Below are 19,085 nucleotides of genomic sequence, written 5' to 3' on the forward strand. Positions count from 1 at the left end.
AAATGCAGCAGGCGACACCGCCACGGACGCCGAGTGCACTGCTATTTCAAGAGAGCATTTTCTTTTCTTGTTTTTACTAATGACACAACGATGCAATGGTGGCGTAGATGTAGAACACCCGCCTCGCGTGCAAGAGGTCCGTGGCTCGAAGCCCGGTGCCTTGCAATTTTCCACCGGATTAAAAAAATTTTTAAAAATCCGCGTGGTGATAAAATTGCGTAAACAGGCCTGGAGTGTGGCCTGATTCCGGTGGCCAGAACCGCTAACGCACTCCCTCACCAGAGCAGGATTGGCCACCCTGGTGCAGTACTTGGCCACAACCTCATGTATGAAGACAACAATCAAACCCCGGCCCTCAGTCCCCAGCAGCTGCGAAGCAACTCACCACGGCGGCGGTCAGACCTCCGACGCAGCCGAGGGTGCTAAGAATCCCTGGCTCCGGACAGGCCGCCATTGGAATATCAACCTTCCAACGTTTAACGCTACAACGTTATCTAGTGAGGCGAGTCTAGCAGTGCTATCGGAGTAATTGGAGGCCAGTAAGTGGGATATAATACGGCTCAGTGAAGTTAGAAGGCCAAAAGAAGCATATGCAGTGCTAAAAAACGGCACGTCTTGTGCTACCGGGGCTTAGCGGAGAGATGAGAACTAGGAGTCGGATTCCTGATTAATAAGAATATAGCTCGAAACATAGAGGAACTCTATAGCATTAACGAGAGGGTGGCAGGTCTTGTTGTGAAACTCAATAAGAGGTACAAAATGATGGTTGTACAGGTCTACTCCCCTACATCCAGTCATGATGAGCAGGAAGTCGAAAGCTTCTATGAAGACGTGGAATCGGCGATGGGTAAAGTCAACACAAACTACACTATACCGATGGGCGACTTCAATGCCAAGGTAGGCAAGAAGCAGGCTGGAGAAAAGTCAGTGGGAGAATATGGCATAGGCACTAGGAATAGCAGGGGAGAGTTATTGGTAGACTTTGCAGAACAGAATAATATGTGGATAATGAATACCTTCTTCCGCAAGCGGGTTAGCCGAAAGTGGACGTGGAGGAGCCAGAAGGGCGAGACTAGAAATGAAATAGACTTCATACTCTGCGCTAACCCTGGCATCATACAAGATGTGGACGTGCTCAGCAAGGTGCGCTGCAGTGACCATAGGATGGTAAGAACTCGAATCAGCTTAGACTTGAGGAGGGAACGAAAGAAACTGCTACATAAGAAGCCGATAAATGAGTTAGCGGTAAGAGGGAAAATAGAGGAATTCCAGATCAAGCTACAGAACAGGTATTCGGCTTTTACTCAGGAAGAGAACCTTAGAGTTGAAGCAATGGACGACAATCTTGTGGGCATCATTAGGGAGCGTGCAATAGAAGTCGGTGGTAACTCCGTTAGACAGGATACCAGTAAGCTATCGCAGGAGACGAAAGATCTGATCAAGAAACGCCAATGTATGAAAGCCTCTAACCCTACAGCTAGAATAGAACTGGCAGAACTTTCGAAGTTAATCAACAAGCGTAAGACAGCTGACATAAGGAAGTATAATATGGATAAAATTGAACATGCTCTCAGGAACGGAGGAAGCCTAAAAGCAGTGAAGAAGAAACTAGGAATTGGCAAGAATCAGATGTATGCGTTGAGAGACAAAGCCGGCAATATCATTACTAATATGGATGAGATCGTTCAAGTGGCTGAGGAGTTCTATAGAAATTTATACAGCACCAGTGGCACCCACGATGATAATGGAAGAGAGAATAGTCTAGAGGAATTTGAAATCCCACAAGTAACGCCGGAAGGAGTAAAGAAAGCCTTGCGAGCTATGCAAATGGGGAAGACAGCTATGGAGGATCAGGTAACAGCAGATTTGTTGAAGGATGGTGGGCAGATTGTTCTAGAGAAACTGACCACCCTGTATACGCAATGCCTTATGACTTCGAGCGTACGGGAATCTTGGAAAAACGCTAACATATTCCTAATCCATAAGAAAGGGGATGCCAACGACTTGAAAAATTATAGACCGATCAGCGTACGGTCCGTTGCCTGCAAAGTATTTACTAAGGTAATTGCAAACAGAATCAGGAGCACCTTAGACTTCCGTCAACCATAGGACCAGGCAGGATCCCGTAAAGGCTACTCAACAATAGACCATATTTACGCTATCAATCAGGTGATAGAGAAATGTGCGGAATATAACCAACCCTTATATATCGCTTTCATTGATTACGAGAAAGCGTTTGATTCAGTCGAAACCTCAGCAGTCATGGAGGCATTATGGAATCAGGGTGTAGACGAGCCGTATTTAAAAATACTTAAAAATATATCTATAGCGGCTTCACAGCCACCGTATTCCTCCATAAGAAAGCAGCAAAATCCCAATAAATAAAGGCATCAGGCAGGGAGATACGATCTCTCCAATGCTATTCACAGCGTGTTTACAGGAGGTATTAAGAGACCTGGATTGGGAAGAATCGGGGATAAGAGTTAATGGAGAATACGTTAGTAAATTGCGATTTCCTGATGATATTGCCTTGCTTAGTAACTCAAGAGACGAACTTCAATGCATGCTCATTGACCTGGAGAGGCAAAGCCGAAGGGTAGGTCTAAAAATTAATCTGCAGAAAACTAAAGTAATGTTTGTCAGTCTCGGAAGAGAACAGCAGTTTACGATAGGTGGTAAGGCACTTGAAGTGGTAAGAGAATACATCTACTTAGGACATGTAGTGACTGCGGATCCGAATCATGAGACTGAAATAATCAGAAGAATAAGAATGGGCTGGGGCTTTCGCAGGCATTCTCTGGTCATGAACAGCAGGTTGCCATTATCCCTCAAGAGAAAAGAATATAACAGCTGTGTCTTACCAGTACTCACGTACGGGGCAGAAACCTGGAGGCTTACGAAAAAGGGTTCTACTTAAATTGAGGACGACGCAACGAGCTATGGAAAGAAGAATGATAGGTGTAAGGTTAAGGGATAAGAAAAGAGCAGATTGGGTGAGGGAACAAACGCGAGTTACTGATATTTTAATTGAAATCAAGAAAAAGAAATGGGCATGGGCTGGACATGTGATGAGGAGGGAAGATAACCGATGGTAATTAAGGGTTACGGACTGGATTCCAAGGGAAGGGAAGCGTAGCAGAGGGCGGCAGAAAGTTAGGTAGGCGGATGAGATTAAGAAGTTTGCAGGGACAACATGGCCACAATTAGTACATGACCGGGGTAGTTGGAGAAGTATGGGAGAGGCCTTTGCCCTGCAGTGGGCGTAATCATGCTGATGAACATCATCATCATTATTTCAGTCTTAAAGCCGCAATATAGCTTGACATCCCTTGCATTTCATTGTCGTATGGCCACGCTCTCTTCATCACAAATTTTTTACAGCTCGCTAGGCCGCCTACCTTACATCACGCCATCATCTCCAGGCATGTCACTGCGCACCAGCCATCAATTGCAAGTTTCTCGTCCTCGAATACGAACTGTCATTTTTCAAGCTTCAATTTTTCCTCGGACTGTCAAAGACTGGAACCACCAGCGCTTCAATGAAGCTGTCATCACATATCATTCAGAATTTCTGGAAACTGCTCAAACTTGTAGTTCACCCCAACACCGGCCTTTTCTTGTCTATGCGGGTTAACCTTTCCTTATGTAATACCAAGAATGTGGTTTTTAATATAGTGAAATGAAATGATAAAGAACGTTCATAACAAATAGCAGAAGCTTGGGCTGCATCTCGCTTCAACCCCCTTGCGACAAATGAGATTACGCAATCTCCGTGACTAGGCATGCGAGATGACGGCGCACGTGAATCGATCCGCCATCTCGGCTCTCCTATAAACCGTGCCCCCGCCGCAGATTGCTTCCAAGATACAGCGCGGCCAGCATATGCACTCAACTACACGGAGCCGTTTCTACGTGTACAAAGCCATGAAGACAGCAGCTAGCACGGAATCGTATAATGAAAAAGAAATATAGAGAGCAATTTCTTAGGCTGGAAGTAGCTGTTTTTTTAAAGCAACCACTTTGGAAATCCTGTATAACTTCAGCCGTGGTTGAAAGGCAATGCGCGGGCGTTCCCTCGAGCCTATGGGAATTGTTAAGCAAACTCGCTGCTGATATACATATTCTCAGCCGAAAGTAACCACTGCGCCAACTACGACTACTGCAAGATCATAAAATAAACGGGGCACCACGAAAGAGACAAGAAATGTACCTTTGACACTTCGGGCGAGAACGGGGAGAACTACCGTGAAAATCTCAAAAAGAATGGCGGGAAAGTGATGCGGGAAAGTGATTACAGTGATGCGTTACTGCGATGCCACTGGGATCCATAGCTCATCTTCGTTTTTGGTAGTATATGTAGTTCTGTTGGCCCGAAGATGAAGAGAAAACGTGATCCCCTGTAACGAACTTAGGAGTTTTCTAATCGAACATCAACCAACTGTAAGGCTGTTATTACTTTTCAACAGCTATTTTTGTCTAAACAATTTACATTTACCGAGATTCTAAAGTATTTGGTGAGAATTGAGGACATGGTATGTGTAATGTGTACGAGAATTTTACCGCTTCTCATATAGACCTGAGCGTTACAAACGCGTACCGAACTTTTGCTTTCTACCCATTCTTACGCAATAAACGAGGTGCCCGTACTTTACTACGTGGAGAAGTTAGGTTGAGTATATTTCGTAGAAGTAAGAGCAATATATTGATAATGGGGGCGGGAAATTTCGAAGTGTTTGAGGTAATTAGAGTGCTTGTAGTGCATTACCTCTGCAAGCGTTCTGCATCATAATAGCTGCCTTCTATGAGCAATGCAGAATTTTAGCCCCTCTATCTTGAGAAAACTAAGAGAGTAATCGAGTTCAAATATAATAAATGTAAGCGCACCACAGTCCCAATTTTTAACAGAAGCTTACTTAAGAAGAAGTGCTTTAAAACGTTTTAGTGGCTTTACCTTCACTCTTTCCCAGCGTTACTAAAATAACTTTGTGTGACGCAAAGTTCACATTATGTCGAAATAGAAATATCGTTATGAGTAATGTCTGGGGAAGGCTGTTGTTTGTAGCTTAATATTATGGTTTCTAGTAATTACAGAACTCTCGAATCTTCCGTACATTTGTGGGTGATACGGGCCGACCACGTGATGTCCTCCGAGAATGAGTCGTCTTGTTCATATTTTTGGAATACAGGCATTAGTAAGGGCGTGGTCTTGTGCCGACTAAGTTAAACGTGTGTACGGTAGCAGGGAAACTTGGGCATGTTGGTGTACGTTTACACATGATTAAACAAAAAGCAGATTGATTTCATGATTGCTCCGGCTCTCAACTCATTTTTTGCGACAGCACCGTGCTCCCAACGCCATTTTATTTTTGTTTGACGGCTATTTCCTGACACAGTAATCTCACCCACTTGGAGGAACTGAACAACGAGCCAGCGGTTACAGAGTGGTTGGTTGTCGGGAGGCGTGCTGACGTAGAAAAGTGTGATAACATAGAGTAATTAGGAATTTGAAAAGCTATTCAATGATGCTTAGTATATAAACGACAACTATGAAACAAAGTGTGGAATGAAGAAACGAGATGTGACTATCATTTATGGCATAGCCAACATTCTCCATATGACATATTAGGGGATGTAAAATTCGAAATAGCAACATGAACAGAGTGTCGCTCACACACTCACATTGTGTAACTTACCCACCATTGTATTACTTTGAATTTAAAGCGCTTTGGAACACTTTGTCCGCAATTGTTAGGCCCAACGATTATGATACATTTTATTGTGTTCGAGATGGTCGAGCAATTCATAATTGAAATATACTCCCCTCAGAAATTGCACTGCACCTTGTATTTTTCTACTTGGGTGATTTCACATGATGAAGTTGCTGCATTGCAACTATTAAAAATTGGACAACTTTTCTAATGGTGCCATATATTCTGTTTCTCTCTCTCTCTCTGTATATATATATATATATATATATATATATATATATATATATATATATATATATATATATATATATATATATATATATATATATATATCAACAGCCTATTCATGTCCACTGGAGGACGAAGGCGTTCTCCAGCGATCTCCAATTACCCCTGTCCTGCGCCAACCGATTCCAACTAGCACCCGCAAATTTCTTAATTTCGTCAATCCATCTAGTCTTCTGCCGTGCTCTACTGCGCTTCCATTCTCTTGGTACCCATTCTGTTACCCTAATGGTCCAACGGTTATCTAGTCTGCGCATTAGATGACCGGCCCAGCGGCATTTTTTTCTCTTAATGTAGATAGAATATCGTCTATGCCCGTTTTCTCTTTGATCCAAACTGCTCTCTTGCTGTATCTTAAGGTTATGCTTAGCAATCTTCGTTCCATCGCCCTTCGCGTGGTCCTTAACTTGTTCTCAAGCTTCTTTGTCCGCTTCCAAGTCGCCGCCGTGTGTCAGCATCGGTATATATATATATATATATATATATATAATGTTTCAGGACAACCTTTAACTAACTACCCGACCAACGTGTCGGCAGCGTGGCATTTGTGACCGCCTTCGAGCATAAAGTTTCGTAAATAAAGTTGTTCCATACAATGTCGCATCCCGAATAAAAGGAGTGAGAAAAGCAGGCGACACTGTGACGCTTCTTTCTGTTTCCTGATAAGTGTTCCGCAGCCTTGGTCGGACTGGGCCGCGGCAGTCTAAGACGGGGGTCACCGCAACGGCGGGCATTCAGCCATTCGGGCAAAATGCACGCTGAGGCGCTAACGAATTTTGCGATGACGCCCGGTGATGCCGTTGCTCTCTAACGTATTTTTTTGTTTTTGGTTTTTGCTTTGAGAAGCATGAAATGACAAGGAATATAACTCACGGGATCGGAGCCATTCCTTTGTGTCACTGGCTGTCCACCTGCCCCATTTCTCTTTTCAAGTTGTCCCGACACTTGCGTAGCTGCTGCTCGGCGCTGGCGCGGACTTCGGTTTTACATTTGAACTTTCCTTTTGTCTGTTTCCAGTTCTTTTTCTTCTCCCTTAGGGACACAGCATCAGCACGCTTCTTTTCTAGCATGTTGCAGTGTCTCGTAACGAGGTGTATCAGAATTGACCGCTCCCCCGCGGCAAAGTTGGTTATTATTCTCTGGTTATATATATATATATAGTTGGTTATATATATATATATATATATATATATATATATATATATATATATATATATATATATATATATATATACGTAAATAGGTTTACAAATAGATAAATATCCGGTAACATTTACACGATACAAATTTACTGGAATCTTGCAACAGGAAATGGAAACATACCTCTCCGCACCACCGAAAAAAGACAACTAAAAAAAAAGTGGCTGCGGCTTAGCTCAGCTAACGCTGGATATACAAAGCGAAAGTTTGGTTTAGCCTGGGGCCCTATAACGTAAAACTATTCCAATATGTTTTTATTCCAATCTCCTGACGTGAAATTTGCGTAAGCAATCAAAAGCTCTCCTCTTTTATAGGAAGGCACTTTTGCTTGCTTTAAGTACAAATTTGCCTGCACTGAGCGGCTTATCTTATCTAATTGGCCGACAAGAGGTGAGGAGCACTGAAAATCGAGCACTGAAATTTTTAGTGCATTGAAAGTGCACTGAAAATCGATAAAAGAATGAAGGGGGTGGTGCTGGCGTGCACGATTGTTCCGCTTTCCTGTACTTAGCTCGCGGTGGCTGGTCGAAAATCGCGGCGGCATGCAACGCAAGGGTAAGAATGCTGTTAAAACAGATCTTCAGCGAAGAAGAGTTGGCAGACCGAGGTCGTAAACGTGCCGACATTGCTCGAAAGCGGTACACGGCCACGCGAAAAGCTCTATAGTACGCAAATAAACCCATGCTCTCCGGCAGGTGTGACTAGCCAGTTCTTGAGCGATCGGTGACAGCCATATATTATTCCCTTCGGAACGGGGCAGCCAGCGGCTATTCAGAAAAAAATTCAATTCTTTTCGGTATATTATTGCATCTTTAGCGCGTACGCGTCACCTTGAACAGGTGAATTTTTGCGGTTTTGTGACGTCGCGTGACAGGCAGGTGAAGTGGGTACAGCTCTAATACATTTGACCAATAGCCTACGTCTAATGGCGAAAAGCGTCGAGTCAGAAATAACTATTTTTCGTTTTTTCGATCCAGTTATGCATAATCAGTGTGTACAAGTCATATCAGATGGGGAGCTATTGCGGTTTTCGTGATGTCGCGTGACAAACAGGCGAAGTGGGGGGGGTAAAAAAGACTTTTTTGACCAATCGCTGAGAGCTCATTGCAGAATTTCAATAATGTTTCGAATAGCTTTACGTTATAGCACCCCTGGTGAAGTCTTGGTTTCACTGGGTAACATTTAATTTAGCTGTAGTTATATACTTAGTTATACAATCATCGTTAGGCCAGGTATGACTGCTGTGCCTAGGTCGGTGGCTAGACACGACTGTGATTAGGCTTGGGTAGACACGCATCGTTCGACAGTGCGACCCCTGTTGTGCCACAGGTAAAGCGCAGCGCTAGACATGCAAAGAGACGCCGCGAACATGCGCGGCGTCGAGCCACAAACGGACAGGGCGCGAAAGCGCTCGCTACATTGATCACGATGGTGCGACGCCTGTTGCATTCCCGACGCTACTCCAGTGATGCGGCTCGCCGCACGATATCCGCGGAGTGGCAAGACGCCGCTTGGCGACGATGGCTCAAAGCCTGCCACCCCCCTTGCAGCAATGCTCAGATAAAACGGCACAGCCTGGCTCTCATCCATGTCCTAGCTCGGGCTGACTCGACGAGCGCGGCGCTCTTCTTAGGCAGGGGTGCGACAAGTCACGTGGTCAGGTGGCGACCCCGGTGTGGAGAGCGCATGCGCCAAGCCAGCGGCGGCGAGGGAGCTCGGAGCGACGAGTCCCATGATGTGTTGCCAAGGCGAAGCTGCACCCAAATGAAGGTCGACGGCTAGACTCGGCTCGACGTGGTTCGTAAACTTATAGGAGCCGGGAGACACGCCTTCCTACATGAGAGATGCACGACAGCTACAGCTTTCAGTTCTTAGACTGCATTTCTCACGCGCGTGATAACGGGCATTTCTTTCTTGTATTTATTGTTTTGAGCAACAAAATCTGATTATTTTTTGTATATCAGCTATTCAAAGCTATGAAAAGTTCGAAGCCTCGCTCCCATGCTCATTTCTTGTGATGATAAGACCGCCTTTCGTATAAGAGTGCCTTTTCACCGAAGAAGGCGGGTTTCCTTCTCGCGCCTTGGCTTTTTCACAACTTGATGTTTTCCTTACCCTAACAGAAAGACGTTTTTAGCTTTAAGATAAAGTCGGTTTGTCAACGCGGGCCTAAATAAATTCTAGCGGGGCATAAACATACATGTGTTTGCGCAAACTTTCCCTTCATCCACTAAGCATCTAAAAAATGTATTGTGCTGTGGTCTTTAGGGTGCTTTCCCTTCTTACAATATAAGCAACAAATAAGACCGCGTTGGGGGCTAGAAGACAGCCATGATGACACAGATAGTTGACGGCCTTCATCTTTGCTTCTGAAAGCAGCGCATTGTTCCATAAATTTATATATTCATCTTCGCGTGAAGCAGTGTATGATCAACGCCCGCATGGTCCATCGCCAATGGAGCCACAGTTGTAATGAGAACTGCAATCTTACTATGTCAAGCAATCGCCGATGTTGCGTGGCTTCCCCAGAAAGCTTTCTCGTTATTTTTCAAAGATCCCTGTGCATCGGCCAATGGCGACGAAACCGTGATTAGGTAACATAACCACAGCTCAAGTCCTTATTTTCAATTTTTCCCTTTTGCCTTTGAAAATTGCAGTATCTCTCCTTTTCTTTGCAAAATACTGTCAGGAGTGACAAGCGCCAACAAAGAAGGAAGACGAGGAAGAAGGAGTGGAGCGGGCGCGTGGAGCCGCCATCTTGGAGAAGGGGCGCGCGCAGGGAAGGACGTGGTGGCCAGGGCGCAGCGTTCCAGGAGAAGACGGCCGGAGATCGCCTCTCTGGGTCCTGCCCCAGTTCCTCGGCGACACATCGACGTCCCGCCCGAGTACCAGGCTCTGCGAGCAGATGTCCGACGTCCCCGGAATTACCGCTGGCCCGGACCTACCCGCCAGGACACGTCAGCGTTTGTGCCGCTGAACGTGGACGCGCGGAGGCTGGCTACAGCCAGTCACCGTCCCGTCCGGAGAACTACGCTGGGCCGGCGCGCACCGGGAGCGCCAGCCGGCACGAGCCGCGCTCTGCCGGAGCGCGACAGACCCGCAGCGACCGTGCCTTCGTCACGTCGGCCGGGGCATCGGGGACGCCGGACACTAACAACGACTGACGACGACCAGATCGCATCGACGGACCACAGACCGGGGGACGCCGATACCCGCGTCGAACAGAGCCGGTACTGTAAGCGCCACTACTACAGCGAATAGACGATCGCCGCACAGACGTTTGTAAACGCGGTAGTGTGAGCGGAAAGCTGAGCAAGGGTGGACGCATTCCGTGTGTGATAAGTGCTGAATATTACAGTGTGTTCCTGTTACTAAAATAGCCTATTGAATGAATGTTACGTGTGTATTGCATCTTGAGTTCGTGTGTTCCTTCCGCCCGCTGAAGCAAGCGTACCAGGCGTTAACGTACGCGTGACAACCACATAATGTTCTCCACTACGTGGCTACATAGAACACCATTGTATGACGTCGATGTATTTCACCGCTAAACGCATTACACCAAGCAGTTTCCTAAAAGAACGTCGCCACAGCAAACATGCCACCATGTTTGTACGACTCCATATTGTAGTGCTAAATATACTAAAAAAATGTTCATCATCATCATCAGCCTGGTTACGCCCACTGCAGGGCAAAGGCCTCTCCCATACTTCTCCAACTACCCCGGTCATGTACTAATTGTGGCCATGTTGTTCCTGCAAACTTGTTAATTTCATCCGCCCAACTAACTTTCTGCCGCCCTCTGCTACGCTTCCCTTCCCTTGGAATCCAGTCCGTAAACCTTAATGCACCATCGGTTATGTTCCATCCTCATTACATGTCCTGCCCATGCCCATTTCTTTTTCTTGATTTCAACTACGATATCATTACCTCGCGTTTCTTCCCCCACCCAATCTGCTCTGTTCTTATCCCTTAACGTTACACCTATCATTCTTCTTTCCATAGCTCGTTGCGTCGTCCTCAATTTAAGTACAACCCTTTTCGTAAGTCTCCAGGTTTCTGCCCCGTACGTGAGTGCTGGTAAGACACAGCTGTTATATACTTTTCTCTTGAGGGATAATGGCAACCTGCTGTTCATGATCTGAGAATGCCTCCCAAACGCACCCCAGCCCATTCTTATTCTTCTGATTATTTCAGCCTCATAATCCGGAACCGCAGTCACTACCTGTCCTAAGTGAATGAGTAGTAAATTGCAGCGGTAGTGTAGAGGTAGAGCATCCGCCTCGCGTGCGAGTGGACCGTGGTTCGAATCCCGGTGCCTCGCAACTTTCCACCGGATTAAAAAAAAATGCGCGTGTTGATAAAATTGCGCAAACAGGCATGGAGTGCGGCCTGAACCCAGTGACCAGAACCGGTAACGCACTCCCTCACCAGAGCAGGATTGGCCACCCTGGTTCAGTACTTGGCCACAACGTCCCATATGAATACAACAATAAAATAATGTTATTCAACAGCAGTCGTTTATGTGCACCACTTAAGTACGCAAAAACATGTAAACTGTGCCGTCTAAATCTCGGGAGAATCCGAGGGTCATTTACAAAGTTCTCACGTGATATTTACATTTGACTCATTGATTGATTGAAACGTTTATTAGATAGGGTGGCCAGTGGCCTGACATCTCGCTAAAGGATCGGGTAAAAGGAAGCACGTGCGCCTCCTTAGCGAAAAGCAGCGAGGCGTTAAATCTTCTGGCGGCGTCTTCTTGCGGTGCGACCCAGTCGTTGTACGATACCACCCTTAAAAGTCGGGTGCGCTTGTCCCTGAGCCTGGCTGTGGCAAGACAGCGCCGGATCAGACGCTTCATGTCGATGTTGAATGCGAGGCTGTTGGACTATCGGACTATCGCATCCGGTGCAATGGGTGCTTTAGCTCTTGCCTTGAGGAAGAGAACCTGGGCTCCCCTGGCGAGGCGAGTACGAGTGGATGGAAGCATGTTAGGTGTAGACTCCCTTCGTGGAGCCTTACTGTCGTGGTTCAGTGAGACAATCGGTGGTCTCACACAGCGAGGGATGACGGGGTGTGTTTCAGCGATGGTGGGCTCACTTCGAGGCTGCAATGGCGGGCCTCTGCAATCAAAAAATATTTGCACCCTCATGAGCCCCTCAGTTTCCTGCTTTTCTCGTGGTGATGCCTGTTCTCCAGTATACAAGAAAGCGCACAGTTTATTACGCCGCGGGTGGCGGGAGGCTTGTTTTATGCAGTGCGCTATTGTTGCCGCGTAGGATCGGGAGTTCAGTTCCTTGAGGACCTCTTCTCTGTCAGTGTAGATGTGAACCATGGCTCCCGTGTCCATCACAAATTTGAATTGCTTCATCGAAGGCTTGTATTTCAACCATTCAGGCTGTCCAGTGAGCAGAGCCGCGGTGGCTCACGACTTGTGCTTGCCCGTTTTTTTGTGCTATAGCCGGTAGCGGCACACATTTTACTGTAACCTTCATCGTATTGTAAGGCAGCATCAGTGTACCGGTTTATTCCTTGCAGATGTCCACGCGCGTTTATATTTCCGTGTGTTGTCGGTGTGCCCTGCTTTCCCCTTTGGTGTTCGTGGGGATTGGTCTGGGTTCCGTAAACCCTTTAAGAGCGCAGCTGTGTAAGCTTTCAGTTCCACCGAGGAGCATTTATCAGGTGAACAGCTGCTCGGTCTTCTCGCGTTGCCTAGCAGCCACCTGCGAGAGCACCGATACACTTAATCTCCTCGCACACCACTCGCGTAAGGCGGAGTCGTGTCGTCAGAGGAGAGTAAAAGCTCGGAACAGCCGGCGCAGCCGGCGAAGCGACACCCTTCTTCACTCCTCCACTCCGGCCGTACGTGCTGCTTCCATAGGAAGACCGAAGAAAGTCCGGACGCCCGAAGAAGCAGCGTCTTGCCAGGAAGAGCCCCGTACTGCCAAGCCAGAAGCGATGCATCGCCGCCGACCTGATCCGGAACACCGCGCCGAAGCTGCGGCTGAGAAGAGGTGACGCCGAATCGAGGATCTCGAGTTTCATTCCAGGGAACGTGAGAGTCCGCGCCTATACGGTCGACGTCGCCGACAAAACGATCTTGGCCTGCGACTGCTCGAAAACTTCCAGTGTCAAGCCCGCCGATACATGACATCAATCAATTAAAGGGAGAACGCACCAAAGCAAGGCGCGCTCACTCCGGAGGATTTCAAGAAGCTACCAGGCACACGACGTTCGGGTTAAGGCGCGGTCGGGGCGGTTGCCGCCGCGTCGTCGCGTTGGTTCACCTTCTGGCACACCACACCGACGTATACGGCATCCCAACAAATCGCTTCTGTTGCGGCGGGCGCCTCAAATTGTGCGCATGTCCAAACCGAAACCCGTCGCAGAGGAAGACGCCATGGAATTTTCTGAAGCCTTTACATCCCCGGGCTCCACTGGTCTCCGGTGTTTGCGATAGCAGAGCCACGCATATTTTACATACCAAGGCCGAAGGACATTGTTCAGCTCTGGCAGGTGCAGGTTCCGACATGCAATATGGACAACAGTCACTGGCCATTCCACGTACTCTTCAGTCTCGATTCAATAAAGGATGTGTTTGGATACGTCTGAACAATTTTGAGCCACCATACTAAGCGAGGCTCTGTATGGCGTTGGTTGCCAGTCTCCTCCGAATCATATCTCATCGTCTGCGCATGTGCTCCTGTGCAGAGTAGCAACGTGGCGACTCCCTTGCAGTTGCGATTCTAATGCAAAGGCACCATGCGGAGGTCTTTTTCTGAAGTTTATTATTTTAACTTGATGGCTAAACATTTCAGACTTGCTAGAATGACACCCACCGCAGTAGCCATGTGGCTCGGGCGCTGCACTATTCCGCTAAAGATGCAGCATTCAATCGCGGCCTTGGCGGCCGAATTTCCACGGGAGCGAAATGCAAGAAAAAAACCCTTGTTTAGTCGAAACTAATTTAGATGCACGTTAAATAGCCCGAATCCTCAATTCGCCAGTCCAGGTTACAGCGCACTGCATAAGCAAACCGGCGTTCCGACACCTAAAAGCCACAATTAAATTCCTAACGTTACATGCTAACAATGCTTCAAGAGCGTCAGTTTGATTCATTGCAAACATTTAGTGCAAATGTGCTGTAACTCGTTATCCGGTGTTTAACACCCACTTTTTTCACTATCCTGAGAAATTTCTTGGTTACTTCGAGTTTACATGTCGCGATGATAAGGCTCAACCTATTCTAAATGCATGGTCGAAATTTAGCGTTTGTGGCTCACATCAGATTTGCAAAGAACACTGGGGCCATGTATATCCCTATCTTTCATTCGTTATGCAAGGATTGTAGCGTTTGCCATATTCATTTCTGAAATAAAGAAGACACTTTGGTTACATCACTAGAAAGGAACGACATATATACGCAAACAAAGTCAAAGCGTCGCAGTTAACCGCAGTCTTTGTAATTATGTACTTCAGCGGCGCAGGTGTGTTTTAAGCCTGTTTCGCGAACAGGGGGCTGCGGAATTTAGTGCCCTCTCCTGGCACAACTATTACTGGCGCTGCAATAAAACTCGCTGGAGAGAGACGGAATACTGTAGCATTTGTACATGCGAAGCGAACGCTTAGGGCTCACTCTCACTTGAACCCTTTGCGACACAGGAGATTACGCGATCTCCATGACTAGACACGCCAGACGACAGCGCACGTGCAGCGAACAGCCATCGCGGCTGGACTATGAACAATGCCTGATCGCAGGTTGCCTCCAAGATACAGCGCGGCCAGCGATTCCCGAAGAGCGATAACAATGAGCAGCTACGAAAGCCAGCCTCCGCAACCCCTTCCCACCTCACCCACTTTAGAGTGCCTCGGATCATAAGGCCTCAAACGTTGAGAATGCTGGAGGACGGCGCGCATTAAGCTCCTGTACTTATCCACTAATCCTGGCAAGCTTTCTTTCACACCCACAGCGCACGGAGTTCAAGCGGTGACTTTTTACACTTGTTCATTATGTGGAACCTCACTTCGACTTCGACAGCGAAAATTCACCTAGCGTGTCCATGCAAATGGTATCGCTATGGTAAACGCTATTCCAGCAAGATTGCGAGAGTAGTGCACAGCCGATATCCACTGTTTCCTATTTTCTCGAAAGCGCTTTACGTCACGCTACTCACGTTTGACGGAAACTAAGGGTGCGATCTTGTATGCGTTCCAAAATAGAACGGAGGCCGTCCCTTCCACCGGCCGCACATGATTGGTCAATTTGAACCATGACGAACGCCATGACGTCAATTGTGACGTAATAGCTGCTGTCAATCAGTCCGTGTAGTCTGCTATCGGACGAACGGAACGGACCGCCTATTTCATGACGTAAAGAACGGACCGCCTCCGTTCGATTTTGGAACGCGTACAAGATCGCACCCTAAAGGAACCGCGGTCATAAGTCCCCTTTATGAAGAGTTCCATTTTGCGAGATTTTGAGCTCAAAACTGCACAAGATGCTGCTTTATGAGGGACGGATGCTTTAGTGCCAACAAACACTAATATGTGTAGCAGACACGTACGCAAGGGGGGGCCCGGGGAGGCCCGGGCCCTCCTCCCCCCCCCCTCCCCCCGAAATTAAGACACATACTTCTTCCCCTCCCCGCCCACGCCACCACTTTTCACATACATTCCTAAAGCGCCGGCACATCAATGTTGAAATTTCACAGCTATTCGGCGGTCAGCATTTTGTTGTATTTCTCAATAATTTTAGATGGCGCTAGTTATCGGCACCTCCTGGAGTGTAAGGGCCAGTTTACTCATCGATTCGGTGCCGACGCGAGTAACTCGAGATGCGTTCAATTGTCACCGTCTTTTCGACGGTCACGCGCATCGCTGTTGCTTCGTTAGTTCAACCTTCTTCGTTTAGAGTGATACAGGGACCACGAAAGGGCTTCGGTTTGTGGTCAGCTGGTCTGCATGCACGTGGAACGAATTGCGGCCAGAGAAAACGCCAATTCCGTTTAACTTTTCCTTTTGCTTCATTATTTCCTCTAGTAACGGCTCACCGCGGCGCTGACAGATCCTCGGAACCATATACCCCTGATATGGGTTAGATAAGGTGGAAAATAAAATAATGCGAGGCAGCGTCCATTCTCAAACCCTGCAATAACCCTTAAACTCATAGGCCATCTGAGTGTCACCTGTTAACTGGTATTTTCCCTTAATTTTTTTCCCTAACGGTATTTCCCTAATTGTACAGCTATTTTCGTGCAAAATTCTCAACTGCAAACAAGAATCACAAGGAGTTGAGAAATTGATCGATCTACTAAGGGAGAAAGGCAAGGCAAGAACCAAACAGAAGGAAAAGCGAAAATTACCAAATTTATCTGTTGTTTATGAGAATAATTATGGATCAACATATTTTTATTTAAAAAGGAGGTAGAACAGAAAAAGAAAGTGGAGAACAGTTCCGTGTTTTCTGCGTGACGCTTCTACAGTTATCATTCGAGCAGCCTAACGTAGCCACTTCTCTGCTGTGCTTATGTAAGTGTTTTTCTAACCTTCCGGGGTGGGCGTAGAACGTCTGGAATCGCAGCGTCCCGCACCCTGCGTGGTTGTGTGGGACTGGCAGCGACGCATGGTTACGTAACTTCCCAAAAAACAATACGAGTCGGTTGGGGCACTTAACTTGGTAGAGCAGTAAACGAGGGATCCAAAAGAACTGTGATTGCTCCGCAAATATATATTTCTCTATAAATCTTCCAAAGCTAATTAAAAATGCTACTATAGTCGAGGGCAAGTTAAGTCTGCAACGAAGCCCCGCCCATGCCCTCATTACCGCCAGCCACTGTTCCTCCGCGAGGCTGCAAATAATTCGTACTTGAAACTTTTCCTGTTACCCAAATAAGGCGGTAACCACAATAGTGAACATATTAGGGGATAATTTTGTTCTTTTTCTCTCGCTTATTATAGGGGAATGACCCAAGCCTAATTATTTATTGAACTGAAATAACATGCTTGAAACAATAACTGTCTATTGCCAATTTTCACTTTAGTTGGCAGTGAACTTTCATGAGTAAAACGCGTTCAGTAGTGCAATGAACGGCACCGCAGACTTTTCAAGAGTGAAATGGTAAGATTCCATACACTTTGCCCATGTATGTTGCACATCTTATTCCTTCCGCCGATGAAAAGTCGCTTCAAGAACAGCAGAAGCTCCGGAGGAATGAAATACGACGCCACTTTGAAAAGGCCGCATGACGACGATTTTGTTTGCTCCTGTGATTGGCTGACGAAGCAACACAACTCCGCGCGGTTTGTGTGCCTTGGTTGCCAACTGCTGTTCTTTTTTAGGTTGTATTCTACTAAAGTACTCTTTATTTTACACTTTGGTTTCTTTACTGGTTCTTGGAAGTGTTCTTCCTGCGCTTCTTTCCTGCGCAAGTCCATTTGACCTAGTAGCTTGTTTGCAAGTAAAGTAGAGGTGTATCGCAACGGCGTACCTGTAAAATACACCTTATTTCATTTCTCTTTTGTGAGTTTACGCGTTTTTATGGCGAATGGTGGAGGTTATTCACATTTGTACTAGTAAACGTGCACCCCTCCCCTCATTTGCATAGAAGTTACCTTAGGTTGCCCCCCCCCCCCCCCCCCGAAAAAAAATCCTGGGTACGTGCCTGCTGTTGTACTGTCGCCTCTTAGAACGAATTTTACCAGCGTGCCCTTTTATCGAAAGACGCCCAACCACATGAGAGCGGGAGAGGAGGCCCAAAAGATGCGGGTTGAAGTAGAGCGTCAGTGGGTGTTGGAATGTTAAGTTCGCTCGCGTGCCGTTTGTACTCGCTCATAAGCGGTACGCGTTAGTCGCCACATATTGCCACGGAGCACCGACTTGCAAGCCCCAGTGCGATGGTACTTCTATTACTGATGGATTTTAAAGAAATTCACGAGTTTGTAACAGCCCCACAGGCCGCTATTGGAATCTGAACCTGGCAACGCTTAACGCTAGAACGTTATCTAGTGCGGCGGGTCTAGTAGTGCTAATAGAGGAATTAGCGGGAAGTAAGTGGGATATAATAGGGCTCAGTGAGGATAGGAGGACAAAAGAAGCATATACAGTACTAAAAAGCGGGAAGGTCCTGTGCTACCGGGGCTTAGCGTAGAGACGAGAATTAGGAGTCGGATTACTGATTAATAAGGATATAGCTGGTAACATACATGAATTCTGTAGCATTAACGAGAGGGTGGCAGGTCTTGTTGTGAACCTAATAAGAGATACAAATTGAAGGTCATACAGGTCTACGCCACCACATCAAGTCATAATGACGAGGAAGTCGAAAGCTTCTATGAAGACGTGGAAATGGCGATGGTTAAAGTCAAAACAAAATACACTATACTGATGGGCGACTTCAATGCCAAGGTAGGCAAGAAGCAGGCTGGAGACAAGTCAGTGGGGGAATATGGCATCGGCTCTAGGAATAGCAGGGGAGAATTATTAGTAGACATTGCAGAACAGAATAAAATGCGGATAATGAATACCTTCTTCCGCAAGCGGGATAGCCGAAAGTGGACGTGGAGGAGCCTTAATGACGAGACTAGAAATGAAATAGACTTTATACTCTGCGCTAACCCTGGCATCATACAAGATGTGGACGTGCTCGGCAAGGTGCGCTGCAGTGATGATAGGATGGTTAGAACTCGAATTAGCCTAGACTTGAGGAGGGAACGGAAGAAACTGGTACATAAGAAGCCGATCACGAGTTAGTGGTAAGAGGGAAAATAGAGGAATTCCGTATCAAGCTACAGAACAGGTATTCGGCTTTAACTCAGGGAAAGGATCTTAGTGTTGAAGCAATGAAGGACAACCTTATGGGCATCATTAAGGAGTGTGACGGGTGTGCACCGTAC

The sequence above is a fragment of the Dermacentor andersoni genome, chromosome 2 (genome assembly GCF_023375885.2).
Source record: "Dermacentor andersoni chromosome 2, qqDerAnde1_hic_scaffold, whole genome shotgun sequence".
Lineage (NCBI taxonomy): Eukaryota > Metazoa > Arthropoda > Arachnida > Ixodida > Ixodidae > Dermacentor > Dermacentor andersoni.